The sequence below is a fragment of the Trachemys scripta genome, chromosome 3 (genome assembly GCF_013100865.1).
Source record: "Trachemys scripta elegans isolate TJP31775 chromosome 3, CAS_Tse_1.0, whole genome shotgun sequence".
Lineage (NCBI taxonomy): Eukaryota > Metazoa > Chordata > Testudines > Emydidae > Trachemys > Trachemys scripta.
In genome coordinates, this window is record NC_048300.1 from 135867834 (window position 1) to 135892903 (window position 25070).

The window sequence follows — 25070 nt, forward strand, 5'->3', positions numbered from 1 at the left end:
CGAGAAAGAGACACGGACTAGAACGCTGGAGAGGGAGGTGCGCGTGCGCCTGAGCGTGGGGATGCCGGTGAAGCCGCTATTCGTGGAGCGGCGTTACGCCTGTTTCTGCGCGAAGGCGTCCTCGCCGCCGAGGGAGAGGGCGCTACGCGGTTTACGTAGCGTTATTGTGAATGGGAAAGGCGGGCGGCGGTGGAGGAGGAGGAGGAGGGGGATGATGTCAGCCTGCGAATGTCAACAATGTAGCGATTGAGGGGAGTAGGCGGCGTTCCGTTGGGGAGAGCGCGAGCCACGGGGAGAGTGTAACCAACAGAGCGGGGGCAGCCGCCGCAGCAGTAGCAACACGCCGCCGGGCTGCGAAGGCACCGAGTTGCCACCGCCTTGTGCAGCCGCCGCCAGTCCCGAGTGCAGCAGCAGCAGCGTAGCGATTCCTGTGCGACTCCCCCTCCCCACGTCCCCCTCCCCTGCTGCAGCCTTCCCTCCTCCTCCTGCTGCTCCCCGTCCCCTCCCTCTATTTTTCTCTGCAAAGACTTTGGAGGCAGCTGGTTTTTAAGCCATCGCCATGTGAGGTGCGTCTCCGCGGGTGCACATTCCTAACTGCAAAAAAAACCCTCCCCCTCCCTCATCAGCAAATCCAGCCCCCACCCCACCCCCTTCCACGTCCCACTCTGCCCCCGAGCCCCAACGGGCTGGGGAGGCTGCAGCGAGAGGAGAAGGATCGGAAGTTGCAGGCGAAGAAGGTGAGTACCCTTTTCGCAGCTCTTTTTTCCCGGGGAATGATGGAGCTGAAGTTTGGTGGGTGTGCAGCTGGGAGAGCGGGGGGGAAGGGGGAGAGAGAGAAGGGGCGGATTTTCTCCGAGCCAGCTGCTGCGGGGGCATATTTAAAAACAAGCCCCGCTCTCAGGTTCGCAGGAGGGCGAACAGTAATTTCTAAAAGTGGGAACCAACCACAGAAACGTTGCGTAACTGAAAGTGTGTAAAAGGATCTGAAGTGTGTGTGTGTGTGTGTGTGTGTGAGAGAGAGAGAGAGAGTGAGTCCAGCTCGGCTGTTTGTTGCTGGCCGGTACTAGCTTAGCTTGACGCTTAGGGACCACCGCAAAGGGTGCCTTTTATGGGCGTTATGGTGGGGATGAAGGAGGAGCAGAGAGAGGGTGTCGAATGATGGTCAGCTCGCAGTTGCTTTAGTGTGCGCGCCAGAGGAAAGTGTAGATGGTATATTGCATGCATGGTGATGGGTGTTTTGAGTAAGCAGGAGGAGGAGCACAAGAGTAATAAGTCAGGCACGGGGGCTCTTGTTTTGTACGAGCGGACGAAAGCAGCTGTCAGATTTCGAGGCCTTTTTAACGAGCAGCGAGAGGAGGGGGAATGAGGCGAAGACCCCTTGTTTACCCCCTCCTCCTTGTTTCCCCTTCGCATCTTTTATTTGGGCATTTTAGCTCTTTTGTGCTACGGCGACTGGCTCGATCTTTCTTAAAAAAGGAAATCCCACCCATAGGTTTTGCTGTGCATTTGTTGGATCCAAGCCCCCCGGCGAGCAAAGAATGCCTAGGTTAACATAAAGCGAGGAGGGTGCTGCTAAAAAGCAAAGCAATTGGGATTGCATTTCCCTTTGGGTTCCTTGCACACACTTCCCTTAAGCAATGTGACAGAGTGTGAATTTTTGTCCTCGCTGGGTGGCTGAATACTTCCTGCCAGACCCCCCTTTATAGCCACCTTGTATGTAAAGCTCTTCTCATCAACCCGACTCCACCTCCCCCTTTCCTTTGATGGGGTTTTGTGTTCGGGATCTTATGTGTATCGCGACGTGAAACTGTTCAGTTCCCGGATTTCTCCCACTTTCCCCTTCGGGTAAGTGGTCACGTTGCGGTGTTCTGCAGTGGAGAGATGTTGGGTGTGTGTGTGTGTGTGTGTGTGTGTGTAGTTTCGAAGTTACTGCCCCATGAAAGAGGGTCCTTTCTGTAGCTTGCTTGCTTCTGTGGCTTTTCTTTAAGAGTGGCTCAGCTATTTATTTCATTAGACACCTGCGTGGAGGTATTGGTCATACTCACTTGTAAAATGCCTGCGTGTGCTTGGGGTTCAAACCCTGTCTTCAAGCTAGTTTGTAACTTACTGCAAGTTGTTGCCAAACAGTGTAGTTGCTCAGTGTGTGTAACAGCCTGCAAAATAATTTTATTATTGACAGTGTTCTTGGGGTAAACGAGACCCAATTTTAATGGTTTCTGGCAAGCATCAGATCATTTCTTCATTTCTCAGATGACATCTTTTTGCTTCAGAGCAGTTTTTCTGTTAATTTCATCTGTTGAAATTAACAAAAAAAGCTAATTTCTTTCCTGCCTAGTGGGGTCTGCAAAGAAGATAGTGCTTATTGAGAGATGATGCTTTCCCCCACTCTGTTTGGAGTAAAATTAGAGAGCAAGGATAACTCTGATAACAATTTTCTCAGATCATTAAAATATAACATGTAGGCAAGGCCGTTAGCTGCAAAAGCTCTGGCTGTCATGAAAGAAGCTAAGTGTGAAATCATGCCTCTCCTTTTGTGGAACAGGCTATTTTTATAATACAGCGGGTGTCTTGCTTAAAATGTTTCAGTTATTGTGAGATCATCATACCCTTATTACTGAAGCCCTGGCAGCTCTGGAGTAAACTGCATTTTTCATTATTTAAGGTAATAATGAACATGAGGCAGAAATGGCCCCTTGTTGGAATCAGACTTTAGTATCTAAAAAGATTGCTAAATTATAGTGTTGCTGTTTGCTCTGCTGTAGTTGAACATTTGTCAGTGTTTTAATGATAAAATCCATTTTTTGAGACTTCATCATTGTCATAAAATTTGTATGCATTTTAATGTGATATTTTAGGTCTTGAGCGGAGAGCGAGTATTTTTATTTCTTTTTCTTTTTTTGAGTGGGTAGATTTGTATGAGATTTTTGTTTTAGCTGCATGTAAGTGTAGTTTGGAGGTGGTGTATTATTTGGTGTAGTTTGCTTGTATTATTTGACAATTGTTTGGCTAAGGGGAAAGTGAAATTTTGGGTAGGAAATGGAATAATTGCTTTTCATATGTTTGAATAGAATAAAATGGCTAAGGAAGTGTGTTAAGCATTTAACTACAGGGCTTGTGTAGTAACATTTTATTAATAACATTTCGGAAGGCACTTCAGCGTGTAAGTGAAAAGCTAAATTCTGCTTCAGATGAGGGCATATCCTTCTGAAATTCAAGATTGACTTGTGTGGGCCCATCACTGTAGTTAGTATCTCAGTGCCAATGTAGCAGGTAAATTGGCATAGTACTTCATTGTAGTATCATGGATATGTGCTTTTAAATATTGGTGTTCTTTTCACACTTAACCATCTAACTCCAAAGATTGATTTGAAGGTGTTGGACATTATGCATCAAAATCAGCTGCACAAAGTGGAAGGAAATCTTATCTAATAGTAAGAGCAGATGATAAAGAATCAGAATTTCACGTTTCTATTTCTAGCTTTTCCACTTTCCAGCTTTGAGATATTGGGCAAACCACTTACCCAAGGTGTGCCTCAGTTGACCAAATTGTAAAATGAGCAGGATAACAACATTACTAATGAAAAGTCCTATAGAAGCACAAGTAGTGTTAAGATGTAAAATTAGACAACATTGCATTTTTTTTATAATGTGTACTAACATACATTTTTAAATGGCAGACAGCAACGAGTACTGGGAGGAGGGTGTACACAACAGACTATTGGGTGATATACTCCAAAATATGTGTTTAATAAAATAAAAATCCTGAATAGTCAATTGTTAACAATGGTTTATATCTCATATAACTTTAAAAAGCAGGCAATTCAGTGGTAGGGCTAATGTTTCTGGTTGCATCCTAGCATAGAGGCACATGGGGGCTTCCATTAGAATTAATGGAATTTATATGTGTAAACAGAATAGACCCCAGATATCATGATGATAACCCTTTCTCCCTCCCCACCCCCCTTTGCTTTCAGCCATAGTACCTTAGCACTGAGGAGAAAATTTGCAAACTATAGTGTGCTGTACACTAGGAATAAAGAATATTGCTGACTGAGAGTAATGGCCCAAATCCAGATAAATAGTAGTATCATGTTGATGCCTAATATTCTTAATATGAAAAATCCTGGTAAATGTTTTGACATTGTAGAAGGCCTTGGAGACCCATTGACATTAATGAGGTTTAGTACAATCTCCATGCTGCACAGGGGTCTGTGCATCTCTTCATGTACGCACATAATTAATGACAGTGGGAGAGATGAAACCAAACACCTATGTATGTGATATGTAGTATGGAATGTGTAATAGTAATTTCCCACATTTAGTTATTTAAAAGCCTCAATAGCTTGGCTGTTAAAGCTTGTCTTGTAGTTAAGTAAAATAGCTATTCTTCTTTACAGGCTGTGGTATTTGTTGGACTAGCTTTTCATAAGAATAGCCATACTGGGTCATACCATTGGTCCATCTAGCCCGGTATCCTGTCTTCCAACATTGACCGATGCCTGATGCTTCTGAGGGAATGAACAGAGCCAGGCATTTTATCGAGTGATCTATCTCCTGTTGTCCAGTCTCAGCTTCTGGCAGTCAGAGGCTTAGGGACATCCAGGGCATGGGGTTACGTCCTTGACCATCTTGGCTAATATCTGTTGAGGCTTACTCTACAAATATCTGCAACCATGAAAAACAATCAGAATGACTTCCTCATTATTTTTTAAATCCCATTCCCCAAAACATTAAAGAGGAATACTTTCTCCTTACATGTCCATGATATCCATTCATTTCAGCAGGACTTTACTCGAGCATAGGGTGAGAAAAGACCACTAAAAGTGCATCTGGGATGAAAAATTGTCCAGTTTCAGCTTGATGGATGTTTAAAACATCTAAAAATTGGTTGTACAGTAGTATATGACAGGTCCTAATTAGGCTTTTCAGTAGTGATTACATTTTTTATAAAAAATGTAATGAATAGGTGATTTCTTAGAGCTGCATATACTAAAGGTGTGTTTGTGAGGAATCTCTTTTCCTTTTCTAATTCAGATGGGCAAATGCATTTTACACAGTCCTCTAATTGTATGCAAAGCCCTGCTCACCTTGTAAGAGTGTCCACTCTTATTCAAAAGTGCAGTCAAAAATAACTTTTCTTCATTTACAAGCCTGACTTCTATGTCTTTTGGGTGTTGCACATGTGACTTGCATTCTAATGAGCATATTATCACATCCTTCAAGTATAGATTTATGTTTACTTTGGGTGTGGTGTATAATGTAGGGCTTGTGTATAACTTATTTCCGAGTTGGAATAAGGGGCCTATACAATGCATTTTGTTGATGTAGTAAAGAAAAATTGGACTCATTTCTAATGAGAAATACCAGCTTTCTTTAAAAATCTAAGTGATTTGTTTCTCCGTTACAATCAATTTAGGAGACTGTGGCAGATTCTTTGAAGATACTGCAATTCTCCACTAAGATTTGAATAGGTTTTAAATTGAATATATTATTGCGGTTGAGTGAACAATGACTCCCTACCTCTAAATCTACCAGTGGTTTGCCAGGATAGTGTTCAAAATGCTTACTCAGCTTTTTACAAAAACTGGTCACCATTGCTTCAGCCAAAAGATATTAACCTTGGCAGCTGTCTGAATAATAAGTACACATTTGAAGCTTGCATCAGGAAATGTATGACTCTGTAGCCAACTGAGTTGCAGTGTGCTCATTCTGCTTTTTAGTTAGGCTGAAACATCTTTGTAGTGTGTTGAAAAGCGTGATACTTACTCTGCCATTATTGGACTTTAAATTATAATTTAAGCAAAATCAAGCAGTGAAATGCATACAAATTTGTGTGACCAATAATGAGCTTAAATTGATGCTACTGGTTTAGTACAAAAACTACCAGCACTTACTGAAGATCTACTGATGTTCAAAATATGGTAACAAAAAAAAAAGAATGGCAGAATGGGTTTTGGAAACCCTACTAAATAGTTATATGTATCATATCTTTGATCAGCCAAAAAAAGGGATGCTGCTGGGGAATTTTCCTCTAGTTCCATTGAAGGTTATATGCAAAGGCCCACCAAAACAGTTTGGAGATCATAAATTGTACTGGCATAGTAACTAGACTATTACAAATGGGCAGGGGAGGGAGGAGAGTGATGGCTTTCCATACTACAATAAACAGAATGCCAAGTTCTTCCCAAACAGATTCTCTACAATAAATATACATAGCAAGCCAATGTTTTATTTGACATTTAAACTAGAGCCTCATGGAGAAGTCACTACAGTCTACACTTTCTTGTCACTCTTGGTATATGGAAGATGACCTGAAATTCTCTCATTCTCTGAGATTTACTTCTTAAATACTTCTAGTTCATGGAAGTTTGAATATCACTTTTACACGACTTCAGAATGTATCATCAACAAAAAAGTGTTGTTTGGAGAATTCTTAGAATCAGGAAAACCTGGGAATTCCCAGTTGTTTAAATCTGATGGGTGTTGAAATTGAGGCTATTTCTTATTTTTGGCATTCTGGCTTCAAAATATTCACCCAAACTGTAATAGATATCTGTTTCATTTGATTTTAATGTGTAGGTTCAAGAGGAGTCCCCCATTCATAAAACCAGGAACTGTATATAGGTGTCTGTCACCATGCAATTCTTGTCATCTATAGAGCAACAATTTTGCTTTTTGCAAAGAGAGAAATGAATTAAACCTATTTGAATAAAACAAAGTGACCCTTGAGACATGAACACAGCTGCTTGTTATAGCTGACATTCAAAGTGTTTATTATTAGTGATTGTTTTATAATTTAGATCTGAACTAGGAAAACAAGAACTGTAAGTGTGGAGGTGTTCCTGTGCACTAATTTGCATACACCCTGTTTTTGTTTAGTGGGTAGGTGTGTGCAGTGTATGCAGAGCAATTTAACATGTCAGCAGTTTCCTACAGGCAGCTCTTGCTGACTCACATGTCTGCTGCAGCTCAGAGCTATCCTCACTATAAACTGTCCACAGTAAGAGACAGACTGAGAGAATGTGAGTGTTGGTACATATTTTCAGTTCTCTGGCCACTGCTTCGCTGTAGTTTCTTCCCCCAGTACTATCAAAATCTTGCATTTGTTTAGGCCAGCATTTTGGCATTCATGGCAAAAAGTTGCAGTTTGTTCCACCTCTGTTCAAACTATGGCTGAACTGCATCTGATTCCAGCAAACATTTAATAGGACGTGTGTGTTTGTGTTGGTTTTTGTTTGGTTTTTGTGTGTGGTTTGTGTGTTGGTTGGCTTTTGTTTGAATGTGGATGGTGGCTTTACAAAAAAGGAACTATTGTTCCTGCATCAGATTTGGAGTTTAACATTAGAATGGCATTTTCCCTAGGTAATTATGGGCTGTTCCGTTTTTTTTAAAAAAGCAGAATTACTCATTCCATTCAATGGAGAATTCCACTTAGAACACTATTTCAAGTTTTTGGATTTTATTATTTTCAAAGTTCTATTAGCTCTTGGATTCTGTTTTTTTTTTTTAATCCTATGTACCGAAATAACTCCTTTATTAACATTAGAGGCTCCTTCATTTGTATGAGGATGAAAACTTATATTCTAGTGCAACTGGTCCTTTTTGTATTTACGGACTCTGTTCTGATGATTCAGAAGGTTCCTCAAGGTGACAGCTTCTGCTGATTCCATATATTTGTAATTGGTTTGTGTTTTGTTTGAATCTGTCAGAGAGGTCATTGCAGAAATGGAGTATATTACCCATTTTCAGTGCTGGATTTAATCTTGATTATTTTAAAGTTTAAAGGCACTCACCTTTTTTTCTGAAAGGGACTCCCCTTGTTTATGTAACCAAAAGTAGTCAATGTAAGCAATCTCTAGAAGGATGATAAACTAATCAGCTGGTATTAAACAGGCATCGAGAGCGAAGGTGAGTTCTTGTCTCTTGTTTTGTTTTCAGTCAACTACTTTGACCGGTAATGAATAGAAAACCACACTGAGTGCCGTGTAACCCGCGAAGAAGATGGGTGTTCTTGGTTTCCGCCAATACAAATGACTCATCAGTATCAGTAGGGTTTCTACTTCTAATAATAAAACTGTGCAAGACCTTTAAAACATGTGGTTTTCACCCCTACTCTTAGTGAAAGGTTGGAAAATATTACTTTGTGCTTTTTTTAAACTTATGGAAGGTTTCATGATTTGCTTTACAGTGGTGAAAGGTCTTCCCTCTCCTTCCGCCCACCCAATAAAAATTAGTTGCACCATTAGTTGTGATACTTCTATTTGCACTATGAAACCTTTCCTAACCTCCAGTCTTCTGTGTCCTGAACTTTTTGTTAGAGGAAATATAAGTGGAAAATCTAACCTCCGTTATCTCAGGAAGAAAAAAAGGGCAAACACTGCTTCATTCTGCCAACCTGTTCTACCATTTAATTCAATTCAGTTAAACTGCTGTGGAGGATGGTAGTATTGCTGACCAACCTATATTGCTATTTCCTTTGGTTTCAAAGGATCCCAAGAAGAAGGTTAATAGAAATAAGAGTTGGAGAATAAATGGCAAAGCTGATTGCTCATTGCCTACGAGGAAATTTGTCTTCTAGTAGTAAAAATGCAAAAAAGAAACTGATTTCTATTAAACCTTTGTCCTTCTTGGATGCTCCACCCCTCTCTTTGTGTTGTATAGAGAAATTCAAATCCGATAAGAATTGTTAGAGGAGAAGAAACTGTATAGTCTGTGACAATTGTGTTTCATTGTTCTTTGGATCCGTTGTTTTTTGCAAGGTAATGCATTTTTAAAATTGATTATAGGACAGACTACCCTCCATTCTGTATTATAGGTCAAATATAATGATCATGCTAATATTACAGCTGAAATACCTGGTATTTCAGCTGTAATACTAGCTATTGTATTCTTTGAAAACTCTTCTGATTTCCTCCTTTAATTTATTTAGAGAGTGGTGCTGTTTTGCTTTCAGGATGGCAGCGTTGTTTAAAAAGTTTCAGGATGTTATGCGTAAAGAAGAAGAAGACAAAACAAATCTTTGCTGTTGTATTACTTATCATATCAACATTTATACAACTAGCTTCCAGATATGCTGGTTCTACTGTTGCAGTGCTTGCGACAACAAATCACTCTTTATAAGGATTTGTTGTTTCTGATTCTCTTATTGGGCCTCTTTAAAACAGTGGATTTAAAAAAAAAAATCACTTTGGGGTAGATCATCAGCTAGTGAAAATTTCTATAGGCTCCAGTGAATTCAATAGATAATTCACACCAGCTGAGCATCTGTCCTTTTATGTTTAGAAGTCATTGTGCATGGAATAGTATTTTAAAATATCTATATTCTGTAAACTATTTTTGGTTTCTGGTTTTACTGGATTATTTCAGATACAAGATATAGGCAGGTGTATAACTCAAATTAGGATTGAGGGTTTCTTTCTGGTACCTTTTACTGTGAAAAGCACACTGAATAATATAGTTGTACAAGTCTATGGAAACCTTACTGTGAGAAACATAAAACTTCTAGTTATTCAGTACATGCAAAAAGACGATGGTCCTGGTTTTATAAGAACAGGAGGGAATAGATAGCCAACTCCTGTAATCTTTATTTAAGGAGAACTCCTAGTGAAGTACATGGAGTAATTTTGTGTGGGTAAGGACTAAAGATGGGCTGGATCAGATGTTGTCCAAAGTTGAAAGGCATCTAGATTTGTTGTTCTGATTTCAGCCTGTCTGTAGAAAAGACTCAGGACCACAGACACAATGGTAGTAGGTGCATTATAAACATAAAGGATAAAACTTTCAAAAACACGTAAGTCACATAGACACATAAGTTCCATTTTCAAAAGCACCTCAGTCAAGTTAATGAAACTTAAGTTCCTAAGTCACTTAGATACTTTTGACAATTTTACCCAGAATGTTTAACCTGCCAAACACTTCAGATTAAACCCAATGGCTTAAAGTTTATTTTCAAATCCTTTATGCATTCTTGTGTAAATACTTTAAAATGTGTGGTGAGAAAAAATGTGCAGAATTCTTGTGATAAAAGTCCACATCAATCAAGAGTATTCAAGAAACTGCAGTATTTCATTGAACAAGTACATAAAACTCATACATACAGTAGTTTTATATAACGATGTGGCTGTTTGTCATAGTTGGAAGTTCAAAGGTAATGCAAACATAAACACTTCTGCAAAGAATTCTTATGTTTATGTCCTTTTCCTTTGCTTTCCTTTCTTGATCTTTTTCTTTCTTTATTTTACTGTTAGACTAAAAGTGGAGTAAATGATTCATTCATTAGTCAGTTTCTTGGACAGTTAGTTCGCTACCAATTTATGTTTACCTTCTACTTAATTCATAATGTGAGTAATGCTTAGTGTGGTTACCACTAAATTCCAAACTGAAAAGCTGTAAGCATTACTAAAACAAAGTATCCAGACTTTCCCTTAAAAATATTACCATTCTGTGTGTTTTGAAGCTAGTATGATTTGGCATGCTGAATGATAGTCACAGCATAATAGTTTTGTCTAGCCTTGATTGTTAATTCAGAATTCAAGGTTGCAAACTAATACACAAGTTCATTTGGGCATTGACCTGTCTGTTTTTGGTTTTAATCCGTATAACATTTCCTGTTCTTCCTTTCAGCTGCCCACCACCCAAAGCTACAGGCTCATAGCTCCACTAGTTGGTTTCCAATATTTTATTAAGCTTTGTCATTCTCTGTGTCACTAAATTGTGAGTATATTGAGGCATACACTTGGTGAAAGCTGCCTGGTGTTGTCATGAAAGACTGAAGTTGATGTTCGCTAGCTGTTATATACAAATAGTTGCATTGCTTTTCAACTTCCTTTTGGTGAAACAATCCTTATGCTGCTGAAGTGTTATCACTACAGAACTTGAAATTATAAAACCTTCCTATAAAGATTGTGTAGATATTTGGTTGAGGTGATGCCTATCATTTTTGAAGTTGAGAATAGTAGTTAAAATACTACAGGTGATTCAAACAACTTGTTCTTTCTCATGGGAACTGGAGTACTGTAAAGAGTAACAAGGTCAGTAATGTCACTGCAGAACTTTATAGAACCCAAAGCCTTTTCAGAGTGTTCTAAAATAACATCTGACTAAAACCCTCAAAAACAAAGGAATTCAAAGTTAAGGAGAGACTTCAAAACTGTGTGTGTGGGGAGAACAGTGATAACAAAAGTGATTTACTTGGCTAGCCACTTTCTTTATTCACTTTATAGGTATTTCAGATATTTTTTTTCCTTTCTCTCTCTTTCTCAACCCCACTTCTCCATCTGGTTGATCCTGCAGTGAGGTCATTACCTCCATGTTTGGTGTTGGCATGTTGCCATAGATATTCATGTGATATCACCAGTTCAGCATTACGATTTCACTGTAAACTGAAGCAGCAAGAAAATGGTAGGTTGGGAAAGGAACATGTTCTTGTTAGTATCTTCACTAATCAGAAAACAGCCTTAATCGCTTCCAAAATAATAATGCTATGGCATAGATTTATCACTTGCTGGAGCAGTCACCTTAATGGAAAAAAAAATCTCTGTGCAGATTGGTATTTTGGGGGAAAAGACATGCAAATTTTTACCCATTTCAAAATCTGATCTTAAATCTCAAGTTTCTGAAGCCTTCAAATGCCTTTGTTCAGTTCTGGTTCTGAAATATGAGAAATCTTGCACTTAGAAAATTTTCAGCCCCACTTTGCAAACTGGAGGCACTTTGGATAAAGAACAGGAGTACTTGTGGCACTTTAGAGACTAACAAATTTATTTCAGCATAAAAATAATGCTCAAATAAATTTGTTAGTCTCTAAGGTGCCACAAGTACTCCTGTTCTTTTTGTGGATACAGACTAACACGGCTGCTACTCTGAAACCTGGCACTTTGGATAGTTCATCTAAACTTTGGGTAAACATATATAGTTTGGATGCTTATCTGAACATGTAACTTTTGAGTTTTGCATATCCTGGTAACTTACAGACTTTGTACTATAAATGTTTTGTTTAAAATGTATTTACTTCTCAATACATTGTTTGTATCCATTTTAGTTACAAAAGCGATGTGCTTGTGGTTGGATTTGGAGTGGGGGGTTTTCAGTTGTATTTTCAGGGCTGAAAACTGTATCAAGCGCTTTACTTTTTTTAAAAAAAAGTGTGATTTATAGATTTGTTGTTGTTAGATCTGCTCTTGAGCCGACAAGCTGTGTTCTAACTTGGCACAGTTTGAAAGGAGCAAAGAATTAACCAGTACTACTGCTTTTACTGCCCCGTCCTGCCTCAATCAAAACAAAATTAATTCCTTAGGACCTCATTTCACCCTGGACTTTTTTCATAAATTCTCATTTATTTCAGTAACCGCTCCTGATGTGATACAAAATTGAAGTGAGCCAGAGATCATAATGAAACACCTGAGAAATCCCTGCATCTTACTGTAGTGTTACCAAAACACCCCTTCACTTTCAACAAGTAGAATTTACATTTTAATAAATGGCCTGGAATCTGCCCAGTTAAGACATGTGGCTTGTCTCCTCGTGCAATACTGCACAGCTGTGATCAGTGTAGATAGTTATGTGGGTGGCTTCTCAGTATTAAAGAGAGGATGCTGCAGGCCAGGTGTTCTCTGAGAGGGGCCATCAATCAACTTTTGAACCTACTACCTCCGTCCTCTCGTCACCCACCCACATCTCTGTGGCCCAGTACAACCCAAATTTAAACTTTCAGGGCATGCTACAAGACCTGCATATTTTCCAGGGCCTGGGGGAGGAAGGAGCTCAATAAGGGGCTGGTGTCTGCAACAGTGTTGAACTTGTCTCGATACTACGTTTGTGTGTGAGCGTGGAGTAGCTGCTACTTTTAATTTGATAATATTTTAAAATTTTAATAGGCACCTAGAGATGAGGATTGGTGCTTTTTTGTATATTGTTATAAATCTAAGTAGATATGTTGCAAGGAATTTCTTGATTACTTCTAGCTGTTCGTCTTCAGTTCTTTATCATTGGAAGACAGATCTTCCAAGCTAATCTTTTACTATCAGAAATAGACCCTTTGTATTTTGTGAGATTTTTTTTTCAATTCAATAATATGGCATAGTTGCCAATCTTAGAATTTCAGACACATACATTACATTTCCATGTCAGAAGGTCAGACTAGATCAGCGGTCGGCAACCTTTCAGAAGTGGTGTGCTGAGTCTTCATTTATTCACTCTAATTTAAGGTTTTGCGTGCCAATAATACATTTAAACTTTTTTAGAAGGTCTCATTCTATAAGTCTATAATATATAACTAAACTATTGTTGTATGTAAAGTAAATAAGGTTTTTAAAATGTTTAAGAAGCTTCATTTAAAATTATATTAAAATGCAGAGCCCCCTGGAACGCTGGCCAGGACCTGGGCAGTGTGAGTGCCACTGAAAATCAGCTTGCGTGCCACAGGTTGCCTACCTCTGGACTAGATGATCACAATGGTCCTTTCTGGTGTGATAATCTATGAGTAATCTATACTTCTATAGGTAGGTGACTTACACTTCATTTTAGCACCCCATTTTTTATAAGAGTTTTATTGTGGGATGTTCAGGGATTTGGGGGATTCTGTGGTCAAAGAAAAATTGATCAAAAAATCCAAGTATTGTGGATTAATCTGGAATGCAGCATGGACCATTGTGTTAATAATGTAATGCTAAAGTCATATTTAATGCTTTTTCTTTTGTGAAAGTTTTTTTTTTTCTTGTCTTCAGTTTGCTTTAAAAGAAACTTTTTGGAGATTTACGAAATTTCTTTACAACAATAGTAGTATCCTTCCACAAAATTGAAATATAAAACGTCGTTGAGAATGTGTAAACATATAACCTGGAAAGGATTCTCTCTTCTATATTTATAGAGCAGTGATTCATTTTGCAGGTGCAGATTTATTCAGTTAAAGAAACCACTATTTTAAATAATTGTTCAAGTGAAACACAGAGTTTACACATGACTTTTAACTATTAGCTTTTATTTTTAACTCTCCCCCCCCCCCCCAAATATTAGCAAGTTTAAGGCAACTCACAGGGGGAAAATCACTGTTGCAGTATATGCAAATTTTGTCAAACAGTTTCCAGAAGACACTTCTTTTTTTAAAAATAAAATTAAAAGTAGGTTGACATCTTGTGGGCATGAGGATTCTTGGGCTTTTCCTACCTAAGCTCCAGGTAACGGGAATCCCCTTTTTTATTTAGGGCTCATCTAAAAACCCCTTACACTTGTATATATGGGATAAAAGACTTCTTAAAGGGTACACATCTTCTTTTGCAGGGGTATTAAAACCAGCTGAAACCCAGCTGCCCTGTAGTTTCCGCAAAGAAAGCCCCTTTAGATGGGTTTTGCTGATCAGGTTCACAAGGCCCTGTCGTGCTATTAGTGGGTTTTTTGTTTTGTTTTTTAATGCAGTACACCTTATTGATCTACCCGGAAAGTCTTGCTTCAGAACCGGTGGCAAGATTTGTGCCATAATTCTAGTTTATCAAAGAAAAAACTGTCTGAACCACATTGGTTAATGGTACCTAAAGGCCAAAAGGAAATGAAGATACTTCTGTCCCCCCTCCTACTCACCCCTTTTCTCCCCACTCCAACCCAATTCAATCATTAGTGGAAAATGCTGGTCAGAAGGGCTAACGTTTTCTGCTGAGTGCTAATCTCAACCGCAGCTCCCAGTAGTAAACAGAGGTTATGTCCTGCTTACCATAATTTTCCAGTCTTGTGTGGGTTTGAGGGGGATCAGTTGCCCCTTGTGTTTTTTCTGGTAGTTTTTTTTGTAGAGTAGGTTAATCATCACAAAGATTTCTGACACTGATGCTCCACGTATATATTTTTACACATGTGCTGATAGCTGCATGTGTACTTTGTGGCTGTTGCAGTGTAGCTGGAAAGTATGTGGGAGATTGTCTGCTTCCTCTGAGACTGTTACAGGTGGTCAAATGAGGTTGGGGGAGGGAGGAGAAGCAATGAGAGAGGTATTACACCCACTTCCTTTGGCGTACATTGTGATGTACTGTAACCCACTGGTTCAAACTATATTCGCACTGCATCAGGTTTTGCTTGCGGTAGTTTTTCTTTCACTGTTACTGATTTGCTTCTTGTAGGTTTATGACTAAGACTGCGGTTTAAATTTGCCCATTTTAGGTATATGAAATCTTTAAAATTATCTAGGGTTGCATTTCTTCCTTTTTTTTGCCATGGCCTTTTCTGTCTTTAAAAGTTTCCACAACTTTTTAGAGACCCAGAAGCTTAAAAAAACACCCCAACCATGTCACCCCAATCAAAGGTCAAAAAAGATACTCTCTATCATACAAAAACTGCACCTATTTTGGGGGCGTTGAAAACATTTTTTTTAATGCAAAATGATCCTTAAAATTAAAGCTAACTTTCGATATTGGGAATATTACAGGAGTATCATTCAGATTAGGTGTCTTTCCCCCTGGCCCCAAACTGCCCACAAGGAGCTTAATGTTAGTATTTGCAAATACAGATTTATTTTAAAGTTCCAGTATATCTTCCCCTTGTATTCTGCAGGGTCTGTAACTCCATTACACTTGCCTGCTGTTTAATACTCTAGATAGAATGTACGTGCAGTGCTGTTGAATATACTAAGTGTATGTTCATATTCCATTATTTCTGATGGGATGTTAATTGAGCGTGATAATACAGTAAGTGTGGTGGCAGTCTAGTAGTGAAAGAGTTAATATCAATAGGCATTGCATACTCTCACTGAGAAAAAAGAGGACGTGTAAGGAGATAAGAATATTATAGTGCCCTTCTTCCTTCAGTAAGAATGTGCATCTCTCTTTATCATTAACTCTCCTCATTGATATGGTCTGTTAACATGCCATTGAAATTTAGTCGAATGAGAGAATGTACCTACTACCGTTTTTAGCAGCAAAACAGGTATGTTCCACTTGAATGTGCCTGGAATGCCTGTTGTCAGTCAGTGGTTGATAGAAGTTACAAGTGTTCCACTTCAGGGGGATTTGTGCACACAACTGAAGATAGGCATTGAGTTATTGAATTTAATTATTAAATTAATTACAGCTGAGCTGTAAGATATACTGGCTGTCTAATAATAATTATTATGTCTCCTATCTTATTGTTGATTCTGACTGAAAGAAAGACATCAATCTATTTGATAGTATGGGAAAAGTTGAAACTTCAAATTATGGTTTGAAAATATTAATTTTGCGTGGTGTCACAGTTATGAATTAGCCATGGTTGATGTATGCTTTGAAAAAATGGAAGGTAAAATAAAATGGAAAAATTAAAAAGTAAAAGAAAACCAAACTCAAAGGCTCCCACACAAATGTAGACAGAGACCTGAACAATTAGCAAAGTGGAACAACATTTTAGTTAGCTTAATTTTGAGGATGCTGCTGCTCATTTCTTAGCACGCTAGCCTAAGAGTTCACGTCTCATGGCAAGACTGTTCATTCTTCACTCTTTCTAGTTGTATACCGTTGTTCAGACAGTGCTTGGGAAGAGGGGTGTGTGAAAGGGGCTTTCAATTGAAAAGCCCTGTAAGTGTGCTCAGCTGCCAGGCTGAAACTTTTGTACTGCAGTATTTATATATAAAAAGTTTGTATAGATCAGTGGCGCTCAACCTGTTTACCACTGTGGGTTGCTTATGCAGCTCTCTATAAGCATACCCACACACACACACACACACACACACACACACACACACACACACACACACACACACACTCTACTTGTATGGCCCTGATGATGTCAGATAAGCCACAGCTGTATACTGATTGGGCCTCGGGTTGAGAACCTCTGGTATAGATGATGCAAAGCCACAAAGTTGCTGAACCCATGATTCAGAAATTACACGAGAAATGCAAAAAATAGACTAAAAAAGCTGGTAGGTACCTCTGTTATATACCAAAAGTGGATGTATAATTACATGCCCCCTGTTCATTTGGGTACTACAGTAGATGGTGATATTAAAAAAAAAATGCATCTGTACTAATAAAATCCTTTCCTTACTGCATCACTTCAAAAATACTGTATCCAAAGAGAAATGGAGCTTATTTGCTTACGGGAAGCCATTTCTTTGAACTAGAACATACAGTAAAAAGGCTGGGTGGGGCATGTTTGTCTCAGCATGAAATCAAAAGAAAATGAGTGCACTGTATGGAGGGCCCCTTAAATGAATCCAAAGTACTTCTCTCTCTGCTTCTCAAAATCAGTTGGGCATGCATAGCAGTCCTATTGTAAAACACTGATATTGTGAGTCAAATTACATGGGAAAGAAACTCTGCCACTTAAACAACTAAAAGGCCAGAAAGGGACGTGTGATAAGAGAAGCGGGAGAACTTTGAAGAGTGTGTGTGTGTGTGTGTGTGTGTGTGAGAGAGATACTTACACATACATACACAAAGTATCTCTCTCTCTCTCACACGCACGCACACCCCTGTTCAGTTCATGCACATATTTATCTAAAGGTATAGACTTTACGTTCTCCTCACAGACACACGGAAAAAAACCTCTTTTTATTTCAAAGACCGAATAGGTAACACAAATAACACATAAATATATTCTACAGTGATTTCGATATAAATACAAACTAGGGCAGAAAAACTTGACCACACTTCAGTGGAAGGAGAACAAAACTTAAATTGAATTGGAAACAGCTCTTAATTTCTCCCTCTTTCCCCAAAGAATGAATGACTTACTCTTCTTGATGGAACATTGTGTAATGAATAGAGGTTTTATATGGATCAAGATAAAGATGTAGGTGAGGGAGATGTTGTTGATAGGTGACAAACTATATATAATGTTCAAAAGAAGTATTCTAGAACACTGGCAGTCATAGCACTCGCTCTAGATCTTACTAGTTTAAAGGAATTGTAAACCTGGAATGTTTAAATTGTCTGTGTTTAGCTTGATTTGTAACTGCTAAATAAATGTTTGTGTATTGGTGACTGGACTGTTGACTACAATAAAACTATAGCAGTCTTCTTCCCTCGCTGTATTAGTACAAAACACCGCAAACAAAATATATTCATATTTAGAAATTAGCAGAAGAGCATATCGCCATTCCTGAGGTTGGAGCCTATGAAATGGGGCTTTCTGTGACTTGGCTGTCACCAGTACAGGTTTTATCCCACATGTCAATCAGGCCAATCATGCTAGTGCCCATGTTTTTTCTCCTTTGTCTCCCAGTAGGCTTCCACTTGTTGTTTGCCTTGCTGGCAGTCAGAAGGAGCTGGAGTCATCCTGTAAGCTGAGATGCTGTTTTTTCTTATCCTGCTGTGCTGGTTACCCCATGGGGGGCGGGGGTAACGTTACCTCATTCTTGTACTACCAGAAGAAACAGATAATTAGGGAGAAGTGCAACGCTTATTAATTTGTGTTGTAATAGCACCTAGAAGCCAGGGCCTTGTATAGGGCAGCACTCTCCAAGGCTCCAACCAACGATTTATTCTTGAGTACCATCTATGTCCTGCTCCCTATTTCCATTTTCTCCCATAACTGACTGACTCCAGGGTCAAATTGGGTGCCTGCACCATATTTTCACACCCCAACCTAGTAGAGGCTTCAGTAAATATCTCTTATGTTGCTAGCATAATGACAGATAATGTCTGTTACTAGCTCTAAGGGTCATTATGTAGCCTAACAAAATTTAGGTTGCTTCCCTTTCTCTCTGCATCTCTTTGCTCCCCAATAATGGAGTCCTTTGCTAGGTCTCTCTCAGATTCAAACTTTGTATGTGTGTTTCTTTTCAGTTCTCTCTAAGGGACACTTTGTTTCCTCTGTGTAAAAGACACTCACCCACACCATGTCATGAAAGCCCCGGAAATGCCCTTTGGAGAAGAGGACACTGATACTTGTGTGGAATTAGAAAAAGAAGCTGCTGTGTGGAGAGGAACCCAAACAACCCAGTCCCCTTAAAGAAAATGTCCTGAAGAAGTAGAATTATTTGGTAATACACATGTCTCAGACCGTGCAGCATCATTCTCCGATACCAAGGAGGCCAGCTTTCCATTCTGAAGTTGGTGGCAACACTGAATTCTGTGAGATACAAAAGTCTTGTTGGCTAGAAACTCGAATGTAGCTAAATCAGGACTTCCATGTCCTCTGGTTTAATTCACCCAAAATAGATTCAAGTGTTGACTCCAGTTTTTCTGTGGGGTCCCCTAGTCAGGAAGCTGGAGGGAGCAGTGAGAAGGACTTTTGATCAATAAGCATCTCTCTGTGTCACCTGTATGTTCTGAGAAGTAATAGCATGGTAGCAGAAATTTAAGCTGGCAAAAACATGCTAATAAACAGTCCTAACTGGTCTGTCATAATTTCTCCAGATGCTTCTTGGTATTTAGTAGTCTTACTGACCCGGTGCTCTATTTTGCTTGCTTTTAACATATTGGGTTTCTCATTAGTGGTCCACTGGAACTTAAGAATCCATCCTTGAATTGTGGATAACTCTTCCAACTTAAGAATGTTGACTGTGGACAGACTCCAGTGTTAAAAAGATTTGAGGACAATAAGCTCTGCCTTCCACTGCTAGCTTCAAATCTCAGAGACACACACAGGTATTTGCCTTCTCTGGGCGCACACAGTTTCAATTCCCAGCCTCCCCCCTGTCATAAATCCGAACTAACCCAATTTTCAACAGACATAGTGGCAGTGTTAAAATTTCCTTTTTTTTTCTCGGGGAGAAAAGACCCAAGTTCACAACAAATATCCCCAAATTTTACTGGAAACATTTAAGGCAGAGCATAAATGCATGCTCCAATTCTGAAATTATCCTCTTTGCCTTCAAAAATGGTACAGGATCAGCCCAGTCAGTTGGGATCAATCTTCTTGGGGAGTCCACTTGAATTATTCAGTAGTCTCTACAATTTTATGCGTGGGTAGGAGTTAAATATAGGGCATAAGACCTGTCCTAGATCTGAAACAGGCAGGGGACCATCTTGATACTGTGAGTATTTCTTCCTATAAGTAAAAAAACAAAACAAAAAACAAAAAACCCTTCTCAGCTGGTGGTGCAATAGATATGGTGAGTCAACATATCTACCTCCCTTGAATTTCATCCACCATAGCTGCAAGACATGAGTATATGGGGGGAGTCCCCACCAGCTGCAAATAATAATTTCCCCTGGACTTTCCGCTGGGCAAAGAAACTCTGTAGTAGAACGGAGGACAAGCTCACCTGGATCTCTTGTCAATTTAAAGAGCACTGAAAAAACACATTTCTATCAGTTCAGATTATGCTGTGGTAGCTTACTTGAATTGGAAAGGCGGGATAGCCTAATGCCAGACTCTGTTAAAGAAATCCAAGCTGCTTTGTAATGGGTTGTGTAAAATTTAAATCCTGTAACACCCTTTTCTTCCCCTGCATTTCAACACACATATAGACTGGCTGAGCAAGACACCAAAGCATGTGAGTGGAATGTAAACTAGATAATCTGTAAAGCAGGAACAATTTGCACTGAAAATAGGTAAATCTCAGATACTGTAGCAGATATCCAGGAACTGGAGCATGAGTAGAGGGATGCTTTTGCTGTCATCTGGCAATAGACTGCATCCCTTCCATCCTTTCCTCCCTCATTGCCTTTCTCATGACTTAGAAAACAGTCAAAACGGCGGAGAAAAAGCAAAGCCATTTAATCATTCTAACCACAGGAGGCCCTGCTTCCAAGTTTGCATTCCAGAAGAGGCATGAGGAAAGTATTCTCTTTATCATTGCCTACTCTTCCCTTTTGGTTATTGAGACCTTAGTACACTAAATCTACAATACTCTGTTTTTATGTAGGTAGAGTTCCCTCTATTGACTAAATATATTTTTGCCTTAGTATAATTTGTGTACAGTATATCTAGATATTAGTGATATTTAGTTAGATACTTAAATAAGTGGATGAAGGGTTCTAAATTAATTGTATCAATGCAGGAAAGGCATCTGGGCAGCTATTCTGTTCTGTATAGGTTCTTACACTGCCCCATCACTGTAGTATCTGAGCACCTTCCAACAGTGCATTAAGCAGTGTGATGAACATCTGTCACGTGAAATTCATTCTCTCTCTTCTCCTCTTCCCTGGGGCAGACAGGTTCTCTGTATGTGTAGTATATGGTTTTGTTTTGGTTTTAAAAAATATATGCTGCTGTTTGTTTCAATCAGAGAAGGCAGATGGCAAGTTCCATTGTGCTTGAAGGGAGGAGTAGTTCTGACTCCTTCTCGGGAGGTACTCAGGGCTGAGGTACCTTGGCTTCCTCATGCTAAAGGCAGGTGGTACCTTGTCTGTGCCGGCCGGGCGTTGGCTCCCAGCTCCATTGGCCATGGGCAACACAAACTCTCTCTTTAGGCCTGCAGTGGTTAGTGATAGGCATGCTCCAGCCCTCTGACCATCCCCTTGGAGTGTCCAACCCCTGCTGTGCTGGACAGTCTCAGTACTCTCACATCCACTGCTTCCAAACAACCAGTTGACTATCCGTCCCTTCCCCCCCCCCCCCGCCACCAGTTCCATCTCAGATCACCGTTCCAATTAACACACAGCACTTAGATAGGTTTACAGCAAAACAAAGAATAGGTTTATTTAACAAAGCATAGAGATTCCAAGTAATAGCAATGGTTACATATAAAATAAATTTATAACATGCATTCTAGAGCCTAAACTTAATTAACAAAATACTTTAATGTCTAATAAAGTGTTGCTCACCTGCAGTTTACATCCAGGGTAGCTGTGACACTCTTTTCAGGAGACAAATCACTTGCCAGCTTGCCTCCTCGATGAAGGATCCTGTGTGTTTTTTTTTTTTTGTATGCCCTAATATACCAGACTAATCCTTTGATCCTAGACACAAACAAGACACACCCTGCTGATGTTTTTTTTTCCCTGTGGATTTTCTCTCTTGTAGATTTCCCAGTCTTGTCACTCTTTGACTCAGTATGCGATTAGGCATCCATTGTAAGACATGCAATACTGTCCTGGCTGGACAGAGAGATAAGCGTCTGTTACCTCACCTCCTATGTGAAAGGAACATGCCTATGTCACCTCCTGGTGAACTGCCTTAACTCTCAGACTTTAAGAATATAAATTTTTGTTTAAATACATAATTCCTTAGATATTTTCCAAACATATATTTCACAATGATTATGATGACCAGTGGGCTCCTGGCTTTCTTTAGAGACCTCCCATGCCATCCTTTCATGAACTATTGTGCATATATCCGGCCTAGTAAAAACCTGTGCACAAAAGGCTCCCTGAGTCACAGTAGTTAACCAGTCTTCATCCTGGAGCTTCAGGCAATCTTCTAGATATCCTGGGCCCAGGCCACTGAGCGAGCGCCTTGACGATAAGTACCGAGACCTTGAACTTGAGTCATTATTCTGTGGGAAGACAGTCTGCAGAGCAGAGAACTTGGCAACCTCATGCATTAGTGTGTAAGCCAGTTTTGAACTGTGAAGGATTAGGAGGACACTTAATGTGGGGGAGCATGTAATCTTTCATCTGCATAATGCAAAGCTTCTTATATCTTCCTCTGAAGCATCTGGTGCTGGCTACCGTTGGAGGTAAGGACTAGCTTCACCACAGGTGTGATCCATTATGTCAGTTTCTTGTGTACAGTATAAAGCACCACTATACCTTAGCCATAGCTAATAGTAATGTTTATTTGATGGAAATAATTGGGAGTTTTCTAAATACTATGTATAGGAAACAGCTTCTAAAAAAATTGAAATAAATAAAATAAGAGAAGTAATCTACATGGTCCTAGGCCAGGGATAGGCAAACCTTTTGGCCCAAGGGCCACATCTGGGAATAGAAGTTGTATGGTGGGCCATGAATGCTCACAAAATTGGGGTTGGGGTGCAGGTGGGGGTGAGGGCTCTGGCTGGGGGTGCGGGCTCTGGGATGGGGCCAGAAATAAGGAGTTGGGGGGGGAGGGGCTCCAGGCTAGGGTGAGGGAGTAGGGTGTGGGGTGGGGGGTGTGGGCTCCGGCTGGGGGGCAGAGCTCTGGGGTGAGCCTGGGGATGAGGAGTTTGGGATGTAGGAGGGTGCTCCAGGCTGGGATTGAGAGGGCTGGGATTGAGAGGGATCAGGGCTAAGGCAGGGGGTTGGGGCATGGGGAGAGGCTCAGGGGTGCAGGATCCCGGTGGTGCTTTTCTCAAGAGGGTTCCAGAAGCAGCGGCATGTCCTTTCTCCGGCTCCTACGTGGAGGTGCGGCCAGGCAGCTCTGTGCACCCGTCTGCAGGCGCCGCCCCGTCTGCAGGTGCTGCCCCTGCAGCTCCCATTGGAATGCCAAAGGGGGCCATTTGAGCAGGGCCATTGGAGTGCATAGGAGCCGGAGGTGGGCCATCATGTGGCTTCCGGGAGCTGTGTGGAGCGGCCCCCGACTCTGGTCCCCTGCTGGAGTGGGGTTATGCCACTACTTCTGGAAGCCCTGTGGAGCGGCCCTCGACTCTGCTCCCCAGAGGGAGCTCGAGGGCTGGCTTAAAACAGCTGGTAGGCCGTAGTCTGCCCATGTCTGCTCTAGGCAATATCACACAATATGGGATAATGATCTGATTTATTTATTATAAAACCCATGGTCACAGAAACTTGTAATCTTTCATGAGATTACCAGTTTGGTTAATAAGGTAATAGAGTTGACATAATATACCTGACTTCTGTAAGGCATTTGACTTGATACCACATGGCATTTTGATTAAAAAAAACTAGGACAATATAAAAGTAGTGTGCCATACATTAAATGGGTTAAAAAAGCTCTGTGTAAGCTCGAAGCTTGTCTCTTTCTTCAACAGAAGTTGGTCCATTGAAAGATATTACCTCACCTACCTTGTCTCTCTAATATCCTGAGACTAACACAGTTGCCACAACATTGCAAACAGGTCTCAAAATGTAATTGTAGACTGGGAATCATCATCAAGCGAGTGTGTTTCCAGTGAGGTTCCACGGGGATTCGTTCTTGGTACTACACCATAACATTTTTTTGTCAATGAAAACACAAAATCCTCACGGATAAAGTTTTCAGATAACCCCCAAATTGGGGGAGTGGCAAATAATGAAGAGGACAGGTCACTGATAAACTTGGGCGCAAGCAAACAATATGTGTTTTAATATGACTAAATGAAAATGTATACATCTAGGAACAATGAATTTGGGCCATACTTACACAATGGGGGACTCTACTCTGGGAAGCCGCAATTATGAAAAAGATTTTGGGGTCGTCGTGGATGATCAGTTGAACATGAGCTCCCAGTGTTGCATTGTGGCCAAAAGATAATGTGATCCTGGGCTGCATAAACGGGGGAATTTCGAGTAAGAGTAGAGAGGTTAGTTTGCCTCTGAATTTGACACTGGTGCTGCTGAAATACTATGTCTGGTTGTGATGCCTAAAATTAAGAAGGATGTTGATAAATTGGAGAGGGTTCAAAGAAGACTCACAAGAATGATTACAGGATTCGAAACCATGCGTTCTAGCAATAGACTGAAGGAGCTCAATCTAATTAGCTTGATAAAGAGAAGGGTAAGGGGTGACTTGATTACCATCTGTAAGTACCTGCATAGGGAACAAATATTTAATAATATGCTCTTCAGTCTAACAGAAAAAAGGTACAACCCAATTCAATGGCTGGAAGTTGAATCTAGACAAATTCAGATTGGAAATAAGGCATAAACCTTTCACAGTGAGGATAATTAACCATTGGAACAATTTACCAAGGGTCATGGTGGATTCTCCATCCCTAGCTACACCTCTACCTCGATATAACACTGTCCTCAGGAGCCAAAAAAATCTTACCGCGTTATAGGTGAAACTGTGTTATATCGAACTTGCTTTGATCCACCGGAGTGCACAGCCGCGCCCCCCCGGAGCACTGCTTTACCGAGTTATATCCGAATTCGTGTTATATCGGGTCGCGTTCTATTGAGGTAGAGGTGTATCTTTTTAATGTTTCTAAAAATTATGTTCTAGGAATTATTTTGAGGGCGTTCTATGGCCTGTCTTCTATAGGAGTTTAGACTTAATGCTTATTATGGGGAAGGGGAAGCAAACAAATAGCAAGGATGAATGTTAGTACTTGATGAGGGTGGCCAAAAGATATCAGATGTGTCGAG

At 40.2% G+C, this 25070-nt stretch overlaps 1 protein-coding gene across 2 annotated transcripts in view; it reads left to right on the top strand.

Annotated features, from left to right (window-relative positions):
• Nucleotides 1-200: 200 nt before the first annotated feature.
• Nucleotides 201-25070, top strand: part of BACH2 (BTB domain and CNC homolog 2) — a 253173-nt gene continuing 228303 nt past the window's right edge. For both annotated transcript variants that reach the window (XM_034766029.1, XM_034766028.1), the window contains exon 1: nt 201-737. The gene's annotated coding sequence lies outside the window, so the exon portion shown is untranslated. The remainder of the gene's footprint in view (nt 738-25070) is intronic.